Source organism: Schistocerca piceifrons, chromosome 8 (assembly GCF_021461385.2).
Source record: "Schistocerca piceifrons isolate TAMUIC-IGC-003096 chromosome 8, iqSchPice1.1, whole genome shotgun sequence".
Lineage (NCBI taxonomy): Eukaryota > Metazoa > Arthropoda > Insecta > Orthoptera > Acrididae > Schistocerca > Schistocerca piceifrons.
In genome coordinates, this window is record NC_060145.1 from 352,420,112 (window position 1) to 352,440,109 (window position 19,998).

Below are 19,998 nucleotides of genomic sequence, written 5' to 3' on the forward strand. Positions count from 1 at the left end.
AGGTCATCAGTCCCCTGGAACTTAGAACTACTTAAACCTAACTAAGGACATCACACATATCCATGCCCGAGGCAGGATCGAACCTGCGACCGTAGCGGTCGTGCGATTCCAGAATGAAACGCCTAGAACCACTCGGCCACAGCGGCCGACAAACTGTGAATCTGGCGCATGTAAGGAGTATGTATGTATGTATGTATGTTAACCGGGGGCCTAGGAACGACAGAGATCCTCCATCCCCGCCGCACCCGCAGTGGTCAACATTCCCACGACCACTACCACAGTCCACTTCGCTCCTCAGCCGCCCCACACCGAACCACTCCTTCAAGATATTGTGCGGTTCGGTGGACCCCCACCCCCTCACTCTCCACCAGGGAACGTCTCACACCAGACGAGTGTAACCCCTATGTTTGCGTGGTAGAGTAATGGTGGTGTACGCGTACGTGGAGAACTTGTTTGCGTAGCGATCGCCGACACAATGTAGCTGAGACGGAATAAGGGGAATCAGCCTGCATTCGCCGAGGCAGATGGAAAACCGCCTAGAAACCATCCACAGACTGGCTGGTTCACCGGACCTCGACACAAGTCCGCCGGGTGGATTCGTGCCGGGGACCAGGCGCTCCGTTCCAATCAGGAAAGCCGTGCGTTAGACCACATTTAGGATTAATGATAAATATGAATGGTTAGTAACTGTACGCTTCACTCAGCGTTACTCGGGAATTCTGTGCCTTGGCTATATCAGTAACGGAACTGCTTTACTTGTAACCATTTTGGGCACACAGCTAGGCAATTTATAGAGTCTAGGTGGCTATTGATTTGAGAGAATAATAACTTGGTAGAAAACTTTGGGATTAACTCTTTGATGTGTATTGCTTTGTTGTATTGTAGTATAATTATCGTGGATAATAGACGCAGAGGCAAAATCAGAGACACTAGGTATCACCAGTGAAGAAGCTGTGCAGTCATTAATCATTAATAGATCAGGTGACTCAACTGAGAGCGGATAATCTGGTTATGTTTAATGAACTAGAAGGAAAGAACAGCTAGATGGAAGCGTTAAAGTCGCAAACTGTAGGAGTGGACCTGAATGTGGCTAGTCTTGTTTCTCCTTTTCTGGTAGAGCGCCCGAGGATGTGTTGGCATTTAGAGAGGATCTTAAGTCATCAGCTGACATAGAGGTATGGTCAGATAAACAGTTGTTGTACATCGAAAGATTATGTTTGTCTCGAGAAGAAAAATTATTCGTAAGGTGCACAGAGGCATTGCAAAATGCAGGAACTTTGACCAGGTGAGACAGGGGTTGGAACGACGATACAGGAAGTATAATAGCGCACGGTATTTTCGCTAACATTGAGGGACGGTATCCACGAGACGTGTTGAGGCTATAGAATACTTTTAGGATAGAATTATGAAAATGAACGTTAACAAGTACCAGCTCTCATTAAACGAGAAGGTAAGCGCCTGAGGATGTACGTTAAGGAGTTAGATTAGCTTTGATATACGAAGAAATCGATAGGACGACAGGGGTAAGAGAAGGGGAGTAGTTATTTATAACGAAAATTAAGTGTTTTAATTGCTGTCGAACGGGACATATACAAAGACAATGTTAAGAATTACGGAACCCACAGCACAATTGGAGTAACAAGGATCGCCAACATTTTGGTGGAAATGGCAGTACAGGAGATTTCGGTTAACAGCAAGGCCATAGGGATGGTGGAAGATGTAATCCAGGAAATAGCAAGGATGTCCCAGGGCCGCCGACAGGTGTTCCCGATAGGAATAAGTTCAGACAGAACGAATACAGACGTTGAATGTGCCATAATGGGTCTTGTGGATGGAAGAGAGTATAAACTATTGTTAAATACAGGAGCATATCTGTCAGTAGTCTCGAGAGAATTAGTGGATAGAAAGCATTGGAACCCACCACGTAATGATTTAAGTGGGGTAAGCGATAATTATATATGACCATTCGTATCAGTAGCGGTGAATATTTTGGTTGGCAGTGTGTGGAAGTGGTGTATCGTGTAAGTGAGAGGTACAGCATGATCCTAGGGTTAGATTTTCAGCCTCGACATCATGCCATAATTGACCTTCAGTGACGTATAATGGAACTGAGAGGAAGACATTCTGACTAGGGGAAACTGTTGTTAATGTTAATCTGCCGCAAGGAGTGTCTAGCATACAAGACGATCCAGTTAAACCAAGAGCAATAGCATTAAGGTTCGATTCGCACGATTGTGTGTCGAAATGCACCAGAAAACAAATATCGGTGAATGTGAAAACGAGCTTAGTGTGACATGTGTAATAGAACCGTTGGAGGGTACTGAAGTGTTAGACACAGCCTGTTGTTGGGTCAAATGTAGTATTGCACTCATATAGGAAAGGGATGGAGGAAAAGTGATATCCGTCAATGTGGATAATTTTGGCACTGAAGATGTAAAGTTGTTGAAGGGAACGTTATTAGCTACGATTGCCATAAAGGAGGTGTGATCCATGAGGGGCCACAGGAAGCAGTTAGGACTGCATTTCGTGAGATGTTGAACCATTTGAAAGGAGCAGAAGGAGCGCTGTGGGTGGACCTGTAGCTATAATTCCAGGACCTGATTTTTCTGAGAGGAACGTTGCCTGCCACGCCTGTAACACAACACAGGATTCCAACAGCAAATGAAACATTGGTATACTGAAGACCATACAGAATACCACGGTCGCTGCAACCTGTTTTAGAAGAGTTCGTAGATCAACAATTACCTGACGGAATAACAGAAGAAAGTAACAGTGCATGAGCAACAGGAATTGTAATCGTACATAAGAGGTCTATGGACAATTCACAGAAGATTCGGTTTTATCGTTTGAATAGCAAGACTACAACAGATGCATACTATATTCCGGATGCCATGGAAACCATAAATAGCCTAGGCAAAAGTAAGTATTTCTCGAGCTTGTAGCTAAAGATTAGATAGTATCAGGTAGAAGTGGCCCCTGAAGACAGAACAAAAACAGCTTTTTCAGCAAGTGGGGACACCACCAAAATTGAAGGAGGATTTTTGGGTTAAAAAATGCGCCGGAAACATTCCAACGGTTTCTGGACGGAGAACTGGGAGGACTGAGACCATGTCAGCGCTTAGTATATCCTGATGACATAATCTTCCATTGGGCTATGCAGGAACATAGACAAAGTCAGATTAAGGGCAGCACGTCTCACACTCTCCGCTGAAAAATGTCACTCTGCGCTGGAGGAAGTTAACTATTTGGGCCATGTCTTAAATGAGGATGGTGTAATGATTGATTCGAAGTTGTCGCAAACAGTGCAAGATTTTCCAGTATTACAAAGTACTAGGGAGTTACAATCTTTCCTCGGTCTTGCGTATTATTATAGGAGGATTGTGAAGGCATTAGTGGATATTGCAAGACCGCTTATGTAATTGTTGAACAAAGTGGTTAAGTTTACTAGGACGAAGGAATGTCAGGGAGTGTCTGATGAGTTAAAGAAGGTGTTGAAATGCTGTCCAGTTTTGGTGTTTCCAAACTTTCAGAAAAAATTTATATTGTCACGTGATGCGTCAGACCATGCCTTTGTCTGCGTTTTGAACATGGAGGTCGATGCTCAAGAACATCCTGTTGCCTTTAAATCAAGACAACTGAATGCCACATAGAGAAATTACTCTTCAACGGACAAAGAGATGCTTAGTCTGGTATACGGAATAACGTACATGCGATGTTGTTTGAGCAAGAGGAAGTTTAAGGTAGTAAAGGACCATGCAGCTTTAAAGTGGTTACTAGGCTTGAAGGCCGCATGTAGTAGAATAATGAGATGGGCATTAAAACTCAGTGAAATTGAGTACGAAGTAATCCACATGCCGCGAAGGAAACGCACAGAAATTTGGATGCACTAACCAGAAAGATAGCTGTAATAAAAGCACTAGGTCACAAAATTGTGAAATGGTGAGTGGCACTGAACACTGACAAGATATGCAGGCAATATAAGACGCAGAAGCAATTTGGTGTGTGTTGTGTACATAGTTCCACGTAGTCAGCGCGTACACAACTTTCCCACTAGAGCGCGCCCCGCTAAGCACAACAGCACAGGCGCAGCGCTCGTCCATCTCCGCACCACGAGATGGCACTGCCTTAAAGACAGACCAAATTCTGCTTCCGCCGATCCGCGTATTAATATGTAACACAGCCAATGAGATTGCTGCTAACGTAGAACATTTTCTCCTCATGGATCACACTCGTGCAGTGATACCTGAATGCGCAAGGTATTATAATGAGTGTACAGACCTCCAATTAGTCACTCTGCATTAGTCTGTATGAGTCTGCATTTGTCTTTGCACCAGTCTGCATTAGTCTGTCTATAGTCAAGTTTCAGTCTGCACCTAATAAGATTACCATATTCCTATACATAGCCATGAAGGTAAATGAATAGACACTTTGTCAAGTGTCAGAGATATGTGAGAATAAGATTAACGTACCAAGACCAAAGGAACTTCAGATTGTCAATTGTAAACAGCATCCAGAATCAAGTTACACAATGTCTATGCTTTTTATTATTTTAATAAATGTGTGTGAAAATTAATCAAATTCTGTTCAAAGTTGGTCACCGTCAATCTCCTACTCTAAGTGTGCAAGTGGCATTTCTTCTCGTCTGCCCCAACGGCACAAGATAACTATGCCACGATAAGACCACGAGACATATTGCTGACACTCGCCTACTTCGTTAGAGCGACAAGTCAAATAATCTAATGGTATGTGTACTGAAGGTCTTACAGTACACACACCACAGTGTGCATGATGGATTATTACGCAGAGAGACAAAATTAGGACCATAAGTGGTGGTGTTGGCCAAGTTAAAATTGGAAGCATTACGTGAGAGCCCTAACCACGTTTTGCCAGGCCATGGTAAATGCAGGGCGGTGAATAGAAGGGTGCCCGAGAAATAGTGGTGGAAAGGAAGGAAGGATGATATTGATCTATACGTTAAGAATTGTGTGGATTGCACACAGAGGGCTAGTCTGTGTGAGAAGCAGGTACTGTTACAAAGATTTCCCGAAATAACAGAACCTTTCAGTTTCATTGGGGTGGACATATTAGGACCATTCAGCCGAACACCAGCTGGTAATCGTTTTGTGCTGACCATAATAGATCTACCGTTACATCGAGATGAAGTCAATTTCGGACAAACGGACAATCACAGTAGCACAGGCGTTAGTTAATAGGTGGATACTGAAGTCTGGAGTGCCACAGACGATGATAACGGACTTCATGTCATTCTGATAAAGGAATCATTTCGGTTGCTCGAATCTAAGGACTAGCCCACTACATCTGCAAGCTAATGGAAGGACAGAGGGAGTAAGCAGAACAGTTTGGAAAATGCTTAGTTACTATTTGGATTCAAATCACTGAAACTGAGATACATACCTAGCTTTTGTGGTAAATGCATAAAACTGTAAAGCACATACAGCACTGGGTCATCACAATTTGAGGTAGTGTGTGGCCAAAAAATGTCGTCATCTTTCCCCATGATTGACCAGTAGAGTGGCAGAGAGGGAGAAGCATTCCGCTATTTTGCAATAAAAATGAAGGAGTGTGTAAGAGGGTACAAATAGCAAATAAAAAGAGTTTGGAGAAATAAGAAGTAGCCGTTAAGCCTGTGAGAACGTCACTTCACAATAAGGTGGGCCAATGGTTAATGTTGTCTAGTCCATATACGCTGAAGGTGAAGGCAAAGAAGTTTTTTGATTCCATGGGAAGTGGTAGAAAAGACGAGCAAGGATATTAAGAGCAAAAAGCGAAATGATGAGCAGTGGGAGAGGGAAGTTCAGATACCTAAGGTTCGTTATACATTGGGTTCAATAAAATATTGACTTTGTGCAGTTTATTTGTATGTGTAGTGTTGGACGTAATCTTGATAATAGTGAGGGTAGACCTGTATAGTTATTTGAGGTAAACAAGTCTGCTTGTGTGGCGATCCTCCGCAGCAAGCATATAAATACTTGTTTTGCAAATAAAACTACCTTTTCCTGGAGCTACTTACTTTATTTATCCCGTACGCATTTCGCCTTCTCCTGTTCTAAGGCATCATCAGTGGGATCTATAACGATACAGTTTTGTTAGTTATAGATTATCAAACAGTTCACTTCGATATTTTTTGTAAAAAAAGTGAAATAATTACCAACGATTTGCTGATATGCGTTTCCTTACATCTGGTCTGGAGGCCACACTACCAGTTTTTTCACTGCCATATAATCATATCTTTGTGTTCTCTCCTTCCACACTCTGTTCACCATGTTTCTCACTCTTTTTTATGGTAGACTATTGTTCTTTCGTCACTCGATACAACTATTTGGTGGTACACTGATTTTCACAGCGTAAATATTGCTGCTCCATTACGTCATTCATCTTCTTTGGTATGTTTATCTATTTGTTGTCAACCTAACGAAGTATATGTTCGAAACTAATTTCTATTTATGCTGTTTATACCATGTGTGTGTGTGTGTGTGAGTGAGACAGAGGGGAGGATAGAGCCGACGTTTTCTTTGGAGGGGGGGGGGGGGGGGAGAAAGTGGCAGGTGTACTAGCTGTTAGCGAGTGGCTGAAAACTTTGATGAGAGCTGTTTTGACGAAATCAATATTCTGTGGAGCGGTTCATAAATGAGTGAGTGTAAAGATGTTGGGTTCTATTATTATTACATTGGACAGTATTATTATATTAATACTTTTTGCGAATGTTATTCTATTATTTTATCTATTAGCGTAAATAATGAATTGCTTGGCATGTGTACTTGGTCATTCAACAGGATTTTCCCCTCTCCTTTGTTTTTATGTATGTGGTAATTTTCTTGCGTGGTCAGGAGGTGTTTTTTATTGTTGATTCTAATTATTTTCATGTCATCCTCTCTACTGTTTGGTTTGTGGACATTTTCTCTTAGGTTTTCTGCAAATGTGCAGTGGTTTGTCCCATATTTTCAGGCTCTCATGTGTTCCTTGTATCTGACATCAAATATTCTCCCTGTTTGCCCTATGTATATGCCTCCACAAGTGCTACACTGTAGCTGTTATATACCTGCTTTATAGTATATGCCTCTATTTTTTGTCAGTTTTGTGGTGTATTTTTGTATGGAATTGTCTGTTGTGTATGCTATGTTTATTCCCTGTCTTTTGAAAATGTTGGTGAATTTATGGGGGAGTTTGTGTTTGTATGTCATTGTGTACCACTTTGTGTTTTCTTTCATCTTTTTCTGATTATCCTGTGTAGCTGTTATGGGACTGCATGTTTGTGTTTGGTTCTGTTATGTTGTTGTCTGTGGTTTGGAGCTTTCTGCTTTTATGTTACTTAAAATTTTGTTGTTTAGCTTTGTGACTGTGTTATTACTGTAACCATTATTTTGTGCTATCTGCATTATTATGTTCAGTTCTTTTTGGTAGCTTTCTTTGGTGAGTGGTACTGCGTTGAGCCTATGGAGCATATGTCGAAGTGCTGCTTTCTTTTGTGCGTGCGGGTGGTTCGAAGATTGGGGAATGATAATATCTGTTGCTGTGGGTTTACGGTAAATTTCAAACATATGCTTATTGTTTTTTTTTATTGTTATATCCAGAAAGTTAATTTGGTTGTTCTGTTCTCTTTTAATTGTTAATTTTATATTTTTATGTAACTTGCTGATGTCAGTACGTAGGTTTTCAATTTTTGTTTATGGTTCATCTATTAAGCAAAGGATGTCATCCATAGACCTGAACCAATATAATACGTTGTATTCTTTTGCTACTATTTTTGTGAGAATGATCTGTTCAATGTGGTTTACAAAAATATTTGCTAAGGCTCCTGAAACTAGGGACCCCATTGGTAATCCATCTTCTTGTAAATAAAATTCATTATTGAACTGGAAGTAATTATGTTCTGTTATGAGCTTTATTAGTGTGCATATTTCCTTAATCTGCTCCTCAGGGAGTTGACTATAAGTTTTCAGGTTTTTACCTGTAATTTGTACAGTTTCTGGCATTGCTATGTTGGAATACATGTTTTCTATATCAAATGAGAGTAGTATTGCTGTGACTGGGATTTCTATATCTTTTATTTGTTGTATTATCTGTGTAGTGCTTTTCATGGTTATGTCTTGTTGTACTTTGAAATTTTCAGACAGTACTTTTAACATGTATCCTGCAAGCTTGTGAGTGGGGGATTTTCTGAAATCCAGTATTGCCCTCACAGGAAGGTTCAGTTTGTGGATATTTGGTTGGCTTTGGAGGACCGATGCAGTGGGACTGATCTGTGTCAACTTTCTTTTCTCTGTGTTATCCAGTATGATGTCAATATTTTTATTGTGTTTTTTACTTTTGTCTGGAATCTGTATGTTGGGTCTGATTTTAATTTTGTAATGGTATTTTGTTAGATGAATTCTTGTGTTTTTTCAATGTATTGTTCTATGTCTATCAGTACTTCTGTGTTCCCCTTGTCTGCTTTCAAAATTATAACATTTTCATTTTCAAGTTTTCTCCTAAGTTTTCTGAGTTTTCTGTGTTTTTGTTGTTTTTGTGTTGTGTTTCAATACTGGTTATTATAGTCTGGATTTCTTTTTCCGCTAGTTCTCTAGTTAATCCAATGTTGACACTACTATTTTCATTCCTATCTTCCGTTGTCAAAACACTTTCTGCTTCTATAATTAGATTTTCTAAGTAATCTTCATCTATTTCTGAATTTACATTGTACTTTAATCCTTTCTCCAACAGCTGTCTTTCTTTATTGCTTAACTGTTTGTCCGTAAGGTTCACTAATCTTGGGTAGAATTTGTGTGTGTGTTTTTCTTGGCTGTGTGTAAAGGTATTATGTTGTGACTGAAGTTTTTTGAGTTGGTTCATTTTTCTTCTATGCGCTGTTTCCATTTTTTGTACAGCAATTTTTGTGTGCTTTTCGACCTTGTTGACCAGATGGGAGAAAACTGTCATATTATTTATGGTGTCTGCGAGTTGTAAATGTGTCTTATACAACTTGTAATGTAACTCTTTTTTTTAGAATATAGGGATTTGATATCGTATTTTAACCATATTTTGTGAGTAGCATGCATTGCGTTTTGGGAGCTGGGTGAACTGTTTCTAATCTTCACATTGATATATTTAGGCACAAGATCGTTACATTTGCATATGTTGTTGAATTTTATGTGTTGTATGGTTTTATGGATGTTCAGATGAAGTCGTCTAAATTTCTAGTATAGGCCACCAGGAAACGCCTGGCATGGCGTGGCGTTAATAACAAGTTTGTTTGTGTGGCCATCCTCCGCAGCAAGCATATAAATACTTGTTTTGTAAATAAAACTGCCTTTTTCTGCTGCTAATTACTTTATTTATCCCATACACATTTCACCTTCTCCTGTTCTAAGGCACCATCAGTGGGATCTATAACGATACAATAATGGATTTCAGTAAATCCCCAACTTACAAGCTTGAAAGATACATGTGAAAAGTACTATCTGAAATTTTCAAAGTACAAGAAGACAAAAACGCGTATGGGATAAATAAAGTAACTAGCAGCAGGAAAAGGCAGTTTTATTTACAAAACAAGTATTTATTTGAGGTCATCTTATCAGTAGACAATAAGATGATCGCTGTTCATACACTACAGGTTTCTTGGGGGAAGGGAGGTGGTATGGATCCCTGTCCTCAGAATGCAGGCGAAGGACACGAAGATGAATAGTTTTGGCAGTACTGATCCTCTTCGCCAGGGGGCGGAGTAACGGGACTAGGTGTGTTATAGTAGGACCTATGTTTCATTTGCCAGTGGCTGTGATGGGAGATACTATATTTAATATGACACAGCCACAGCTGTGCTGGCCAGACGAACCACTAGAGATCTTAACCAAACAGAATCTTAACTTTCTGAACGATACTTCGTATCCAAGACTACACCACTCCTTAAGCCAAATGACAGCAAACTAAGAAGGGCAGGTAACTGCACCATCTAGAGCACTATCAGAATAGGAGACGTCAAGTAACAGTAACTTTAAGTGTTTCAATTCCCGGCACCATGGTGATCCTGATTTTGCTCTGACTGCTTTTTATTTTTGAGGCGACGAAGCATGAGGAAACCCGATCCAGGGGTGATACAAATTCTAGCAGACTGGATTCCTAGGGCAAAAGATGACAGATAGATCGACTTATCTGATGCAGTACTTAGTAATTGCTAGTAATAGACAAGTTGGGGTAACTCTACAGATTAGGATTACAGTTGTAATCAAAGTAGAGTACTGGCTCTGAGTAAGACCCGAACGATCAGGTCTTCTCCATCGAAGCAGGCAGTGTAGTGGCTCTAACTAACATTCAATCTGTAGTGTAAGTGACAGAAAGTTGTATAGAATCGACCGTGAAATGTTGCGGTAATAGAGCTGGCCGTCAGCCTTGCTATTTCAATATGTTCTCCACAATAACAGATGCGCAAGTGAGCTCCGAAGCGAGGATAGCTGAGAGCAACGGTAATCTGCTTCGTGCAGCAAAAGCGATGTAACATATGGGTCATTGCCCCCACACCCGAGCGAGGCCCTTTGTTAAGGGTGGCCTGACTGGGCAGTAACGGAATATAAAGGAGGCTGAATTTGAGGACAGGACTTCATACGATTCAGGGATTCGATTCAGGGACTTGGTCATCATTTGAGTAGCCGCATCAAGACGGCACAGCACTGCCACACTGCGAGAAGACTCCAGTTCGGGAACAGGCTTCATCTGCCTCACTTGGTCCTTCACCGGACTTGGTGGCACAGCCCCGCTGGCATGCTGTTCGCGCCTGCTGCCGCCAACGCTGAGGCCCTGGTACAGACTCCGCGTCACACAGCCAGCTGCCGTCCCCACCTGTCTGAGGGACATGGGTTGAGACCCATGTACAGCCACCTCCACCACCACAGAGTAAAGAGCAGCGGGACGGAAGCGCCACTGTCGCAACTGGCCATGGCCTCACCTTTGTCTCCAGGCTGGAGCCTTGATGCAGCATCGCCGGGAGCTGTCCTAGCAGCCGACACCAGCTACATCATACAAAGCTCACGAGGAGAGGCGTGTCTGCCTCATGTAGAACTGAAGATATAATAAAGGTACGCTGCTAAATAGCTCACAGCGTTTGCACTGGTTCCCCATCACCTGTGACACCACCACACACAATGCACCCCATAGAGTGGGGCCACTGCAGGATGGTCCATACACCTCAAACGAATTCCAGTTCCATGAAGTGGACTTGTGGACATACAATTCACTTCTTGTTTGGCGACGTCGAGAAAAATGCTCTTACCTTTTGACACTTCCTTAATGAACGACATCGTGAAATTGACTGTAATCCGTGATATACGCTACCGGCCATTAAAATTGCTACACCATGAAGAAATGCAGATGATAAACGGGTATTCATTGGAAAAATATATTATACTAGAACTGACATGTGATTACATTTTCACGCAATTTGGGTGCATAGATCCTTAGAAATCAGTACCCAGAACAACTAACTCTGGCCGTAATAACCGCCTTGATACGGCTGGGCAATGAGTCAAACAGAGCTTGGATGGCGTGTACAGGTACAGCTGCCCATGCAGCTTCAACACGATACCACAGTTCATCAGGAGTAGTGACTGGCGTATAGTGACGAGCCAGTTGCTCGGCCACCATTGACCAGACGTTTTCAATTGGTGAGAGATCTGGAGAATGTGCTAGCCAGGGCAGCAGTCGAATATTTTCTGTATCCAGAAAGGCCCGTAAAGAACCTGCAACATGCGGTCGTGCATTATCCTGCTGAAATGTAGGGTTTCGCAGGGTTCGAATGAAGGGTAGAGCCACGGGTCGTAACACATCTGAAATGTAACGTCTACTGTTCAAAGTGCCGTCAATGCGAACAAGAGGTGACCGAGACGTGTAACCAATGGTACCCCAAACCATCACAACGGGTGATACGCCAGTATGGCGATGACGAATACACGCTCCAATGTGCGTTCCCCGCGATGTCGCCAAACCATCATGAGACTGTAAACAGAACCTGGATTCATCCGAAAAAATGACGTTTTTCCATTCGTGCACCTAGGTTCGTCGTTGAGTACTCCATCGCAGGCGCTCCTGTCTGTGATGCAGCGTCAAGGGTAACCGCGTCGTCCAACTCTTCGTGCACATGGCTGTTGTCTTGCAAACGTCCTCATCTGTTGACTCAGGGATCGAGACGTGGCTACACGATCCATTACAGCCATGCGGATAAGATGCCTGTCATCTCGACTGCTAGTGATAGGAGGCCGTTGGGATCGAGCACGGCGTTCCGTATTGCCCTCCTGATACCACCGATTCTATATTCTGCTAACAGTCATCGGATCTCGACCAACGCGAGCAGCAATGCCGCTATACGACAAACCGCAATCGCGATAGGCTACAATCCGATCTATATCAAAGTTGGAAACGTGATGGTACGCATTTCTCCTCCTTACATGAGGCATCACAACAACGTTTCACCAGGCAACGCCGGTCAACTGCTGTTTGTGTATGAGAAATCGGTTGGAAACTTTCTTCATGTCAGCACGTTGTAGGTGTCGCAACCGGCGCCAACCTTGTGTCAATGCTCTGAAAAGCTAATAATTTGCATATCACAGCATCTTCTTCCTGTCGGTTAAATTTCGCGTCTGTAGCACGTCATCTTCGTGGTGTAGCAATTTTAGTGGCCAGTAGTGTAGAAAATTTTCTCTATTTTCCCGCTCTTAGTATAGTTTAATCTCTGCCCTCTGGAATGTTCATCTCCAAGTAAATATGCATCTATAGTTCCACTAAGAGTGTGGACTGACGCTGCCTCCACCTCGGGACGTCGGTTTCCTGTTACTCGTGGTGGTCTTAAAAAAGTAATATAAGAACCTTGTTTCATTGATATGCTTTTCTACCTCTGCTACTCCTCGTTCCCTACGCTTTCATTGATTCCTGGGGCAGAGAACGGGACATAGTGGCAGCACCCTCGGATATGACCGCTGCCCAGTTGGCTTCCACCTCTCCCTTTGGGAGTCGCGAAAGTTCCAGTCGAGAAAAATAGAGAAAAAAAAGTAGAATAGTCAGATTTGAAAAAAAAGTTAATAGGCACAACTACACGACCAAAGAAAAAACGAGAAAATAAAATTCGATAGAGTGTGTGGCTGTAAATTAAAAAGATGTGGGATCTAATCCAGGCTGAGTCACTTGTTTTTATTCTGCTTTTTAAATTAGCATTCACCCCTCAATGATGTGGGGAGATGCAATTTGACGGCAGTTTAAGACTGCCAGTTTGTGGTTCCCTCCGATTAGCAACCACAGTTCGTACTCTTAATTCATTGCATATTCTTCCAACAACAGACAGTGAGTTATTCAGCTTTGAAGTATCATAATAAAAATTAACAATAACGAAAAGATAACCACCTCATCATCAGGCTGTGATGTGAGGCTTACTGTTTGAAAGAAATCAAATATTTTTAACCAGCAGTTTCCTCCAATGTCTGAGACTAACTGCATAGCGAAAACGCACGCGAATTCAAAATGTATGGTGTGCTATTTTTTATGCTAAAAGTAAAACATTTTCCACCCAAGTTTGCTTCGTTTACATAAAGTACTTTCTTGCAGTAGCTTATGCCGTCCTTCAATCAAACCTCGATGCATCATGTCCGAAGGAACTTTGAACTTTGCATCGTTCTTTTTAAGAACACAAGTACTGCAATACGCTATTGATCCGCGGATACTGGACAGTGACTTCAAATTAAAATGTCTTCTCCTGTGCGGGAAATACGTAATGTGTGTACGGTTACAGGTTGTGATGCAGGAACGACGACATATGGATGTTTGGGTCTGTAGCTAGTCGTGCACGGATAGCCAAAACATTTGAGGTGACTGCTCGAGTAAAGTGGGAAATCCGTGTTGGAGGACTTGTCCAAAAGAAATTTTTATTGTCGTCATTCCCTTATAGAGCTGATGTTCGCTCTTATGAACTGCGAATACATTTCATGTAAGATAAACTATGCCACGCAAGATACTTATGCTTTCTGTGCGAAGCTGCACAGGGTCGCTAATCTAATATAAATTTAGGTGTTCAGAAGTATTTTCTGACGGTATTTTCCAGAGTTTATGTTGTGCAGAGGTGGAACATGGGCGATAAACATATCACAGAAGAAGAGAAATGATGGATTTGAAGTGTGGTACTACCAAAGAATGTTGAAGACTATATGAGTGTAGTACCTACTGAAGAGATACTAAATCCAATTAGGAAAAAATTAAATTTATGACTCAGCTTGACTGAAACAATGTAACGGTTGACAGGCGTCAAGGCGTCAAGAACTCGCCACATTGGTAATAGAGGTATGTGTGTGGGATGGAAACGGTAGAGGAAGGCCAAAGCTTAACAATAGTAAGCAGGTTCCAATGGGTAGTTTGCAGTAGTTATACATACTGATACCTGTGTTATAAATCCGATAGTAACTCTGTCTTTCATGATCAAACCGCTAAACTGATTTTGATGAAATTTGGTTTGGAGACGACTTCAACGCCAAGGGATAACATAGGCTACTTTAGGAAGTACGTAGTACAAGACTTTTACCGGTTTGAAGATTATAATACGAAATATGGATACATAAGTACTTTTTGGAAAAGCTGTTTTCTCTTTGACTTTTGAACTTCATCATATATGTGAAAATGCTGTACTTAATACGAATAAACGTGTTGAATACAATGCTTATAAATTGTCAATGAGTTTCATCCACACTTTCGTACTAATATCTATCACAAGAGCGTCAAATTGTTTCCGATGAGCACCAAGTGTCTCTTAGAGCTTCTGAGACTCTTGAATTCCCCCAACGACGGCTTTCTTTATGTGCTGCAGGATAAAGAGTGAGATTTTGTCTTTACGTGTAGTACGTGAGAGGCTTTCGAAGAGCCTGCATTTGATTATGATACGCAAGCACACCCATAGGTGACAGGTAGACACATGAGAACAGTTGATTCTATTGCACGCACAAGTATTATAAAATTTGTAGTGTCTTGAACTTCGTTCAAATGGCTCTGAGCACTATGGCACTTAACTTCGGAGGTCATAAGTCCCTTAGAACTTAGAACTACTTAAACCTAACCAACCTAAGGACATCACACACATCCATGCCCGAGGCAGGATTCGAACCAGCGGCCGTAGCGGCCGTGCGGTTCCAGACTGTAGCGCCTAGAACCGCTCGGCCACACTGGCCGGCAGTGTTCTGAACTACAAATTGCTTATTTTCATGCTTCGTCCGTTTAACGCTATTCCACATTGTATTTTGTTGCCGTCGCAGTTACTCATTATAACAAAACTACTAGTATGCATCAACAGTTCATGCTCTTGTCGTTCAGTCGACATGTTACAGCCAATATTCATACCTGACGCAAAATTCCTGCCGCTGTGTGTTCAGTCGTATTTCGTAAAGATTCAATCCATACTTCCATGTTAATACTATTAAATGCGAAAGTAGCTGTATCTGTTACGTTTTCACGACTAAACCGTTGAACTGATTCGGTGTAGTTTGATATGTAGATAGCTTAAGCCATGAAGAAAAACGTAGGCTACCTTAGAAAGTAAAAAGAGGAATCAACTCCTTAGTGGATGAAGGAATGAATGGAAACTTTATGTTACATCAATGACTGCAAAATCTCTTAAAATATTAATAAATTTGTTGCATAATGTACACGTATAATGTATGGGTGCTCCACTGCACGCACCGCTCGACTATGCTATGTGAGATATCGATAGTTCCGATGCCACAGCGAAGGTGCACGCTCGTAGGTTGGCACTACGAGAGCGGAGAAACTACGCCGACCACAGCGCCCTGTAGCTGACGCTGTGGAGCTCAACGAGCGCAGCTCTGCTTTTTGACCATTTCATCAAGAGCACACGGCCTGGAAACATCGCTTCAACTTCAAAGTGTGTTGGCTTGCTATTGAGACTTCTTGCTAGTTACAACGGCAATACGGCTTCGCACCTACGAGCTCATCATCGCAAAGTTATGTAACCATTTAACTTGTTTTTACCTATAGTAAACATCTTTAATTTTTGACGCTGTACCGAAGTGCTTTACCTCACCTGCTCCTACTCGCTTCCTTCATTCGGCCTATTTTGCATATCGCAGGAGCAGACCCACGCGCCGCCTTCCGAGCGGGACACAAAACTAGGCATTCCCGAACAGGCAGAAACGTATGTTCAGGTGACGTTATTGCACGTACGATAGCTAAGTTACCCATCATCAGTCATCATAAGAGAACAACAAATATGCAAGAGCAGCTCTCGGTAACAGCTAGTATAAAGAGACTTGCGCAGACTACCGTTGAGAGTTCCATCAAACCAGTTTGCGACTGAAGACTATGACAACAGTGGTAACTCATGTCTAGCCGTTGTGAAAGAGAATTTATCTGAGAGCTTGCCGGCGATTAGCGGAGGTGGATGCGTAGAACGTCTTAAAACTGCGCACCTACCGAGCCGAGGTGAACACAGTGCAAATGTACGCCTTTGGTTTGGTGCCGCAGTCATCGATGCCCGTGTACGCACCTACGTTTACTCAATACTTAGTAACGATGAAAGGAAGGCTGCAGGTGTGGAGAAGGTTCGCCGGGCGGCCTGCAGCAGCTAACGAAGCGGCCGGAAGGCCCCGGCGCTCCCGCGGTAATCTAGTTTAACGCGACGAGAGCCGGCAGCTCGCCCGTGAACAATCCGGGGCGTGTTGCTAGGCAGCGGCCACAACGCGCGCGCTGGAGCGCGATAACTGCCTCCGCCGCGCCGCGCCGTGCCGCATTCCGGAGAGCCGCCACTCGCCACGGCAATGCATTCTGCGCACCGTGGCGCCTGCCCGCCGCAACCCGCAGCACACAGGGAGGACTTCCAATGCTCTAGCTATATGAGTCGCACGCTATCAATCTCGGGTAAACTTCAGTATTAGTACGGACTGAAGGAAAGCTGGCACTGCATGGATAAGTAAACTCCTGTACAGGGAAGGAACGTATGGCCCCCTTGCCGACGGATGCCATTTTTTATTTTTCACGCACTTGCTTATACGACGGGTGTTCAGTAAGGAATGCAAAACATTCATTTCTGTCCAGTTTCGGCTGTAAATACGCGGAATTTGTTGCGAAACTACATGGAATGTTCCCGATTCAGTTGAACTTCTGATTGGTGGCTTCTGTAACGGAGGTGCATATCCAAGCAGAGACCTATCATTGAGTTACACTACTGGCCATTAAAATTGCTACACCAAGAAGAAATGCAGATGATAAACGGGTATTCATTGGACAAAGATATTATACTAGAACTGACATGTGATTACATTTTCAAGCAATTCGGGTGCATAGATTATGAGAAATAAGTACCCATAACAACCAATTCTGGCCGTAATGACAGCCTTGATACGCCTGGGCATTGAGTCAAACAGAGCTTGGATGGCGTGTAAAGGTACAGCTGCCCATGCAGCTTCACTCGATACCACAGTTCATCAAGAGTAGTGACTGGCGTATTGTGACGAGCCAGTTGCTCGGCCACCATTAACCAGATGTATTCAGTTGGTGAGAGATCTGGAGAATGTGCTGGCCAGGGCGGCAGTCCAACATTTTCTGTATCCACAAAGGTTCTTACTGGACCTGCAACATGCGGTCGTGCATTATCCTGCTGAAATGTAGGGTTGCGCAGGGATCGAATGAAGGGTAGAGCCACGGGTCGTAACACATTTGCAATGTAACGTCCACTGTTCAAAGTGCCGTCAATGCGAACAAGAGGTGACCGAGACGTCTAACCAATGGCACCCCATACCATCACGCCGGGTGATACGCCAGTATGGCGATGACGAATACACGCTTCCAATGTGCGTTCACTGCTATGTCGCCAAAAACGAATCCGACCATCAAGATGCTGTAAACAGAACCTGGATTCATCCGAAAAAAAGACGTTTTGTCATTCGTGCACCCAGGTTCGTCGTTGAACATTGCAGGCGCTCCTGTCTGTGATGCAGCGTCAAGGGTAACCCCGGCCATGGTCTCCGAGCTGATAGTCCATGCTGCTGCAAACGTCGTCGACCTGTTCGTGCAGATGGTTATTGTCTTGCAAATGTCTCTCCATCTGTTGACTCAGGGATCGAGACGTGGCTGCACGATACGTTATTACCCCCCGGAACCCACAGATTCCATATTTTGCTAACAGTCATTGGATCTCGACCAACTCGAGCAGCAATGTCGCGATACGATAAACCGCAATCGCGATAGCCTACAATCCGACCTTTATCAAAGTCGGAAACGTGATGGTACGCATTTCTCCTCCTTACACAAGGCATCACAACAACGTTTCACCAGGCAACGCCGGTCAACTGCTGTTTGTGTATGAGAAATCGGTTTTAAACTTTCCTCATGTCAGCACGTTGTAGGTGTCGCCATCGGCGCCAACCTTGTGTGAATGCTCTGAAAAGCTAATCATTTGCACATCACAGCATCTACTTCCTGTCGGTTAAATTTCGCGTCTCTATCACGTCATCTTCGTGGTGTAGCAGTTCTAATGGCCAGTAGCGTACTTTTGGCGGGATACCAGGGCGCCGCAGGTATTCGTAGCCGCTTGCAGAATATCCACGGAGACCTGGAGGATAATAAAAGCACATTGAGTCTTTGGTTGAGTCATCTGTCATCATCGCAACAAGTCGCGCAGACGTATTCCATCTCACAGGCACCGGCCGGTCGCACCAAGCTCCGGCTCCTGCAATGTCGAAACATGCGGATACCCTCTTTCGAGGTGATCAATGGATGACAAACAAATACCTCGCTGCACAGCTGGACTGTGTCTGTTAGCAATGCTGAGACCCCCGTCCTCCACTTGGGGTACTCAATGCGTTGGGTTCCTCGCCAAGAGAAGACCATAAAGAGTAACGAAGGAGAATCATGTGGTTGATCGTGAAAGTTTTGGCGAAAATCGTCAAAGGCGATGAGGCATCTGTTCATCACTTCGAACCGGAAACAAAACGGTAATCCATGGAGTGGCGTTACACCACTTCTCCTCCAAAGAACAGGTTCAGTGCCACACCTACATCCGGTAAAGCCATGGTGACCATCATCTGGGACTCTAGAGGAATTATTCTGTTTTATATCATCCCTCATGGTGCAACGATCAACTCTGAAGTGTAGTGTGCTGCCCTCAGGGAAATGAAGAAACGACTTCAGCGTGTTGGTCGCGTCAAAAGTGCAAATGAACTTCTCCTCCATGAGAACGCAAGGCCTCACAAAAGTCTGTGCATCCAAGAGGAGCTGCGAAACTTAATTAGAGAGTTATTCCTCATCCTCCTACAGCCTTTTTCCCGCACCTCCCAACTTCCACCTCATTGGCTCAATGAAGTATGCATACCGCGCGGGTATACAGCCTTTCATAGTAATGTCGCATTAGGTCGTCATACTGTACGGAGGTTATGTTAAAAATATAAATTTGTTGCCAAATGAGTGGAGTATAGTATAGCGTATTGGAATCCCGAATCAAACCAACCTCCTTTCAGTGAAAACGGTGTTGCAGTGCTTACGGAGCGGCTCTCGTAGGAGATACGGAATATTTAGTCACTTTTATTAAATAAACGAACTCGAGGACATCATATATTGCTAAGGTACATCATTAGCTTCAAACTGTGTGTCTCGAGTTCTTAGCAGCAAAAACGTAAGTATAACGTGTGGGAAAAATATCCTTTGTTATATGGACAAACTCCAGATAAACCACAAAGCCTTCGATACCATCCATCTTCTTTGACCAATTAGCTCATTACAACCCCAACCCCAGGGTGCTACACAAACACGATTTTAAAATGGCGACATATAGCGTTACCTACTACCGTGGCGTGAAAATACGTATTTACGTCAAACATAGAATCATAGAAATTCTTATTTATAAAGATTGGAGATACCGAGAAACCCTGGAAAAATCGAGTTTTAGAGCTGAGCAAAGTAAAACATCTGCAAAATTACGATATATGAAAATATACAAAACGCAACAATCAGGGAAACACGAAACAAGTC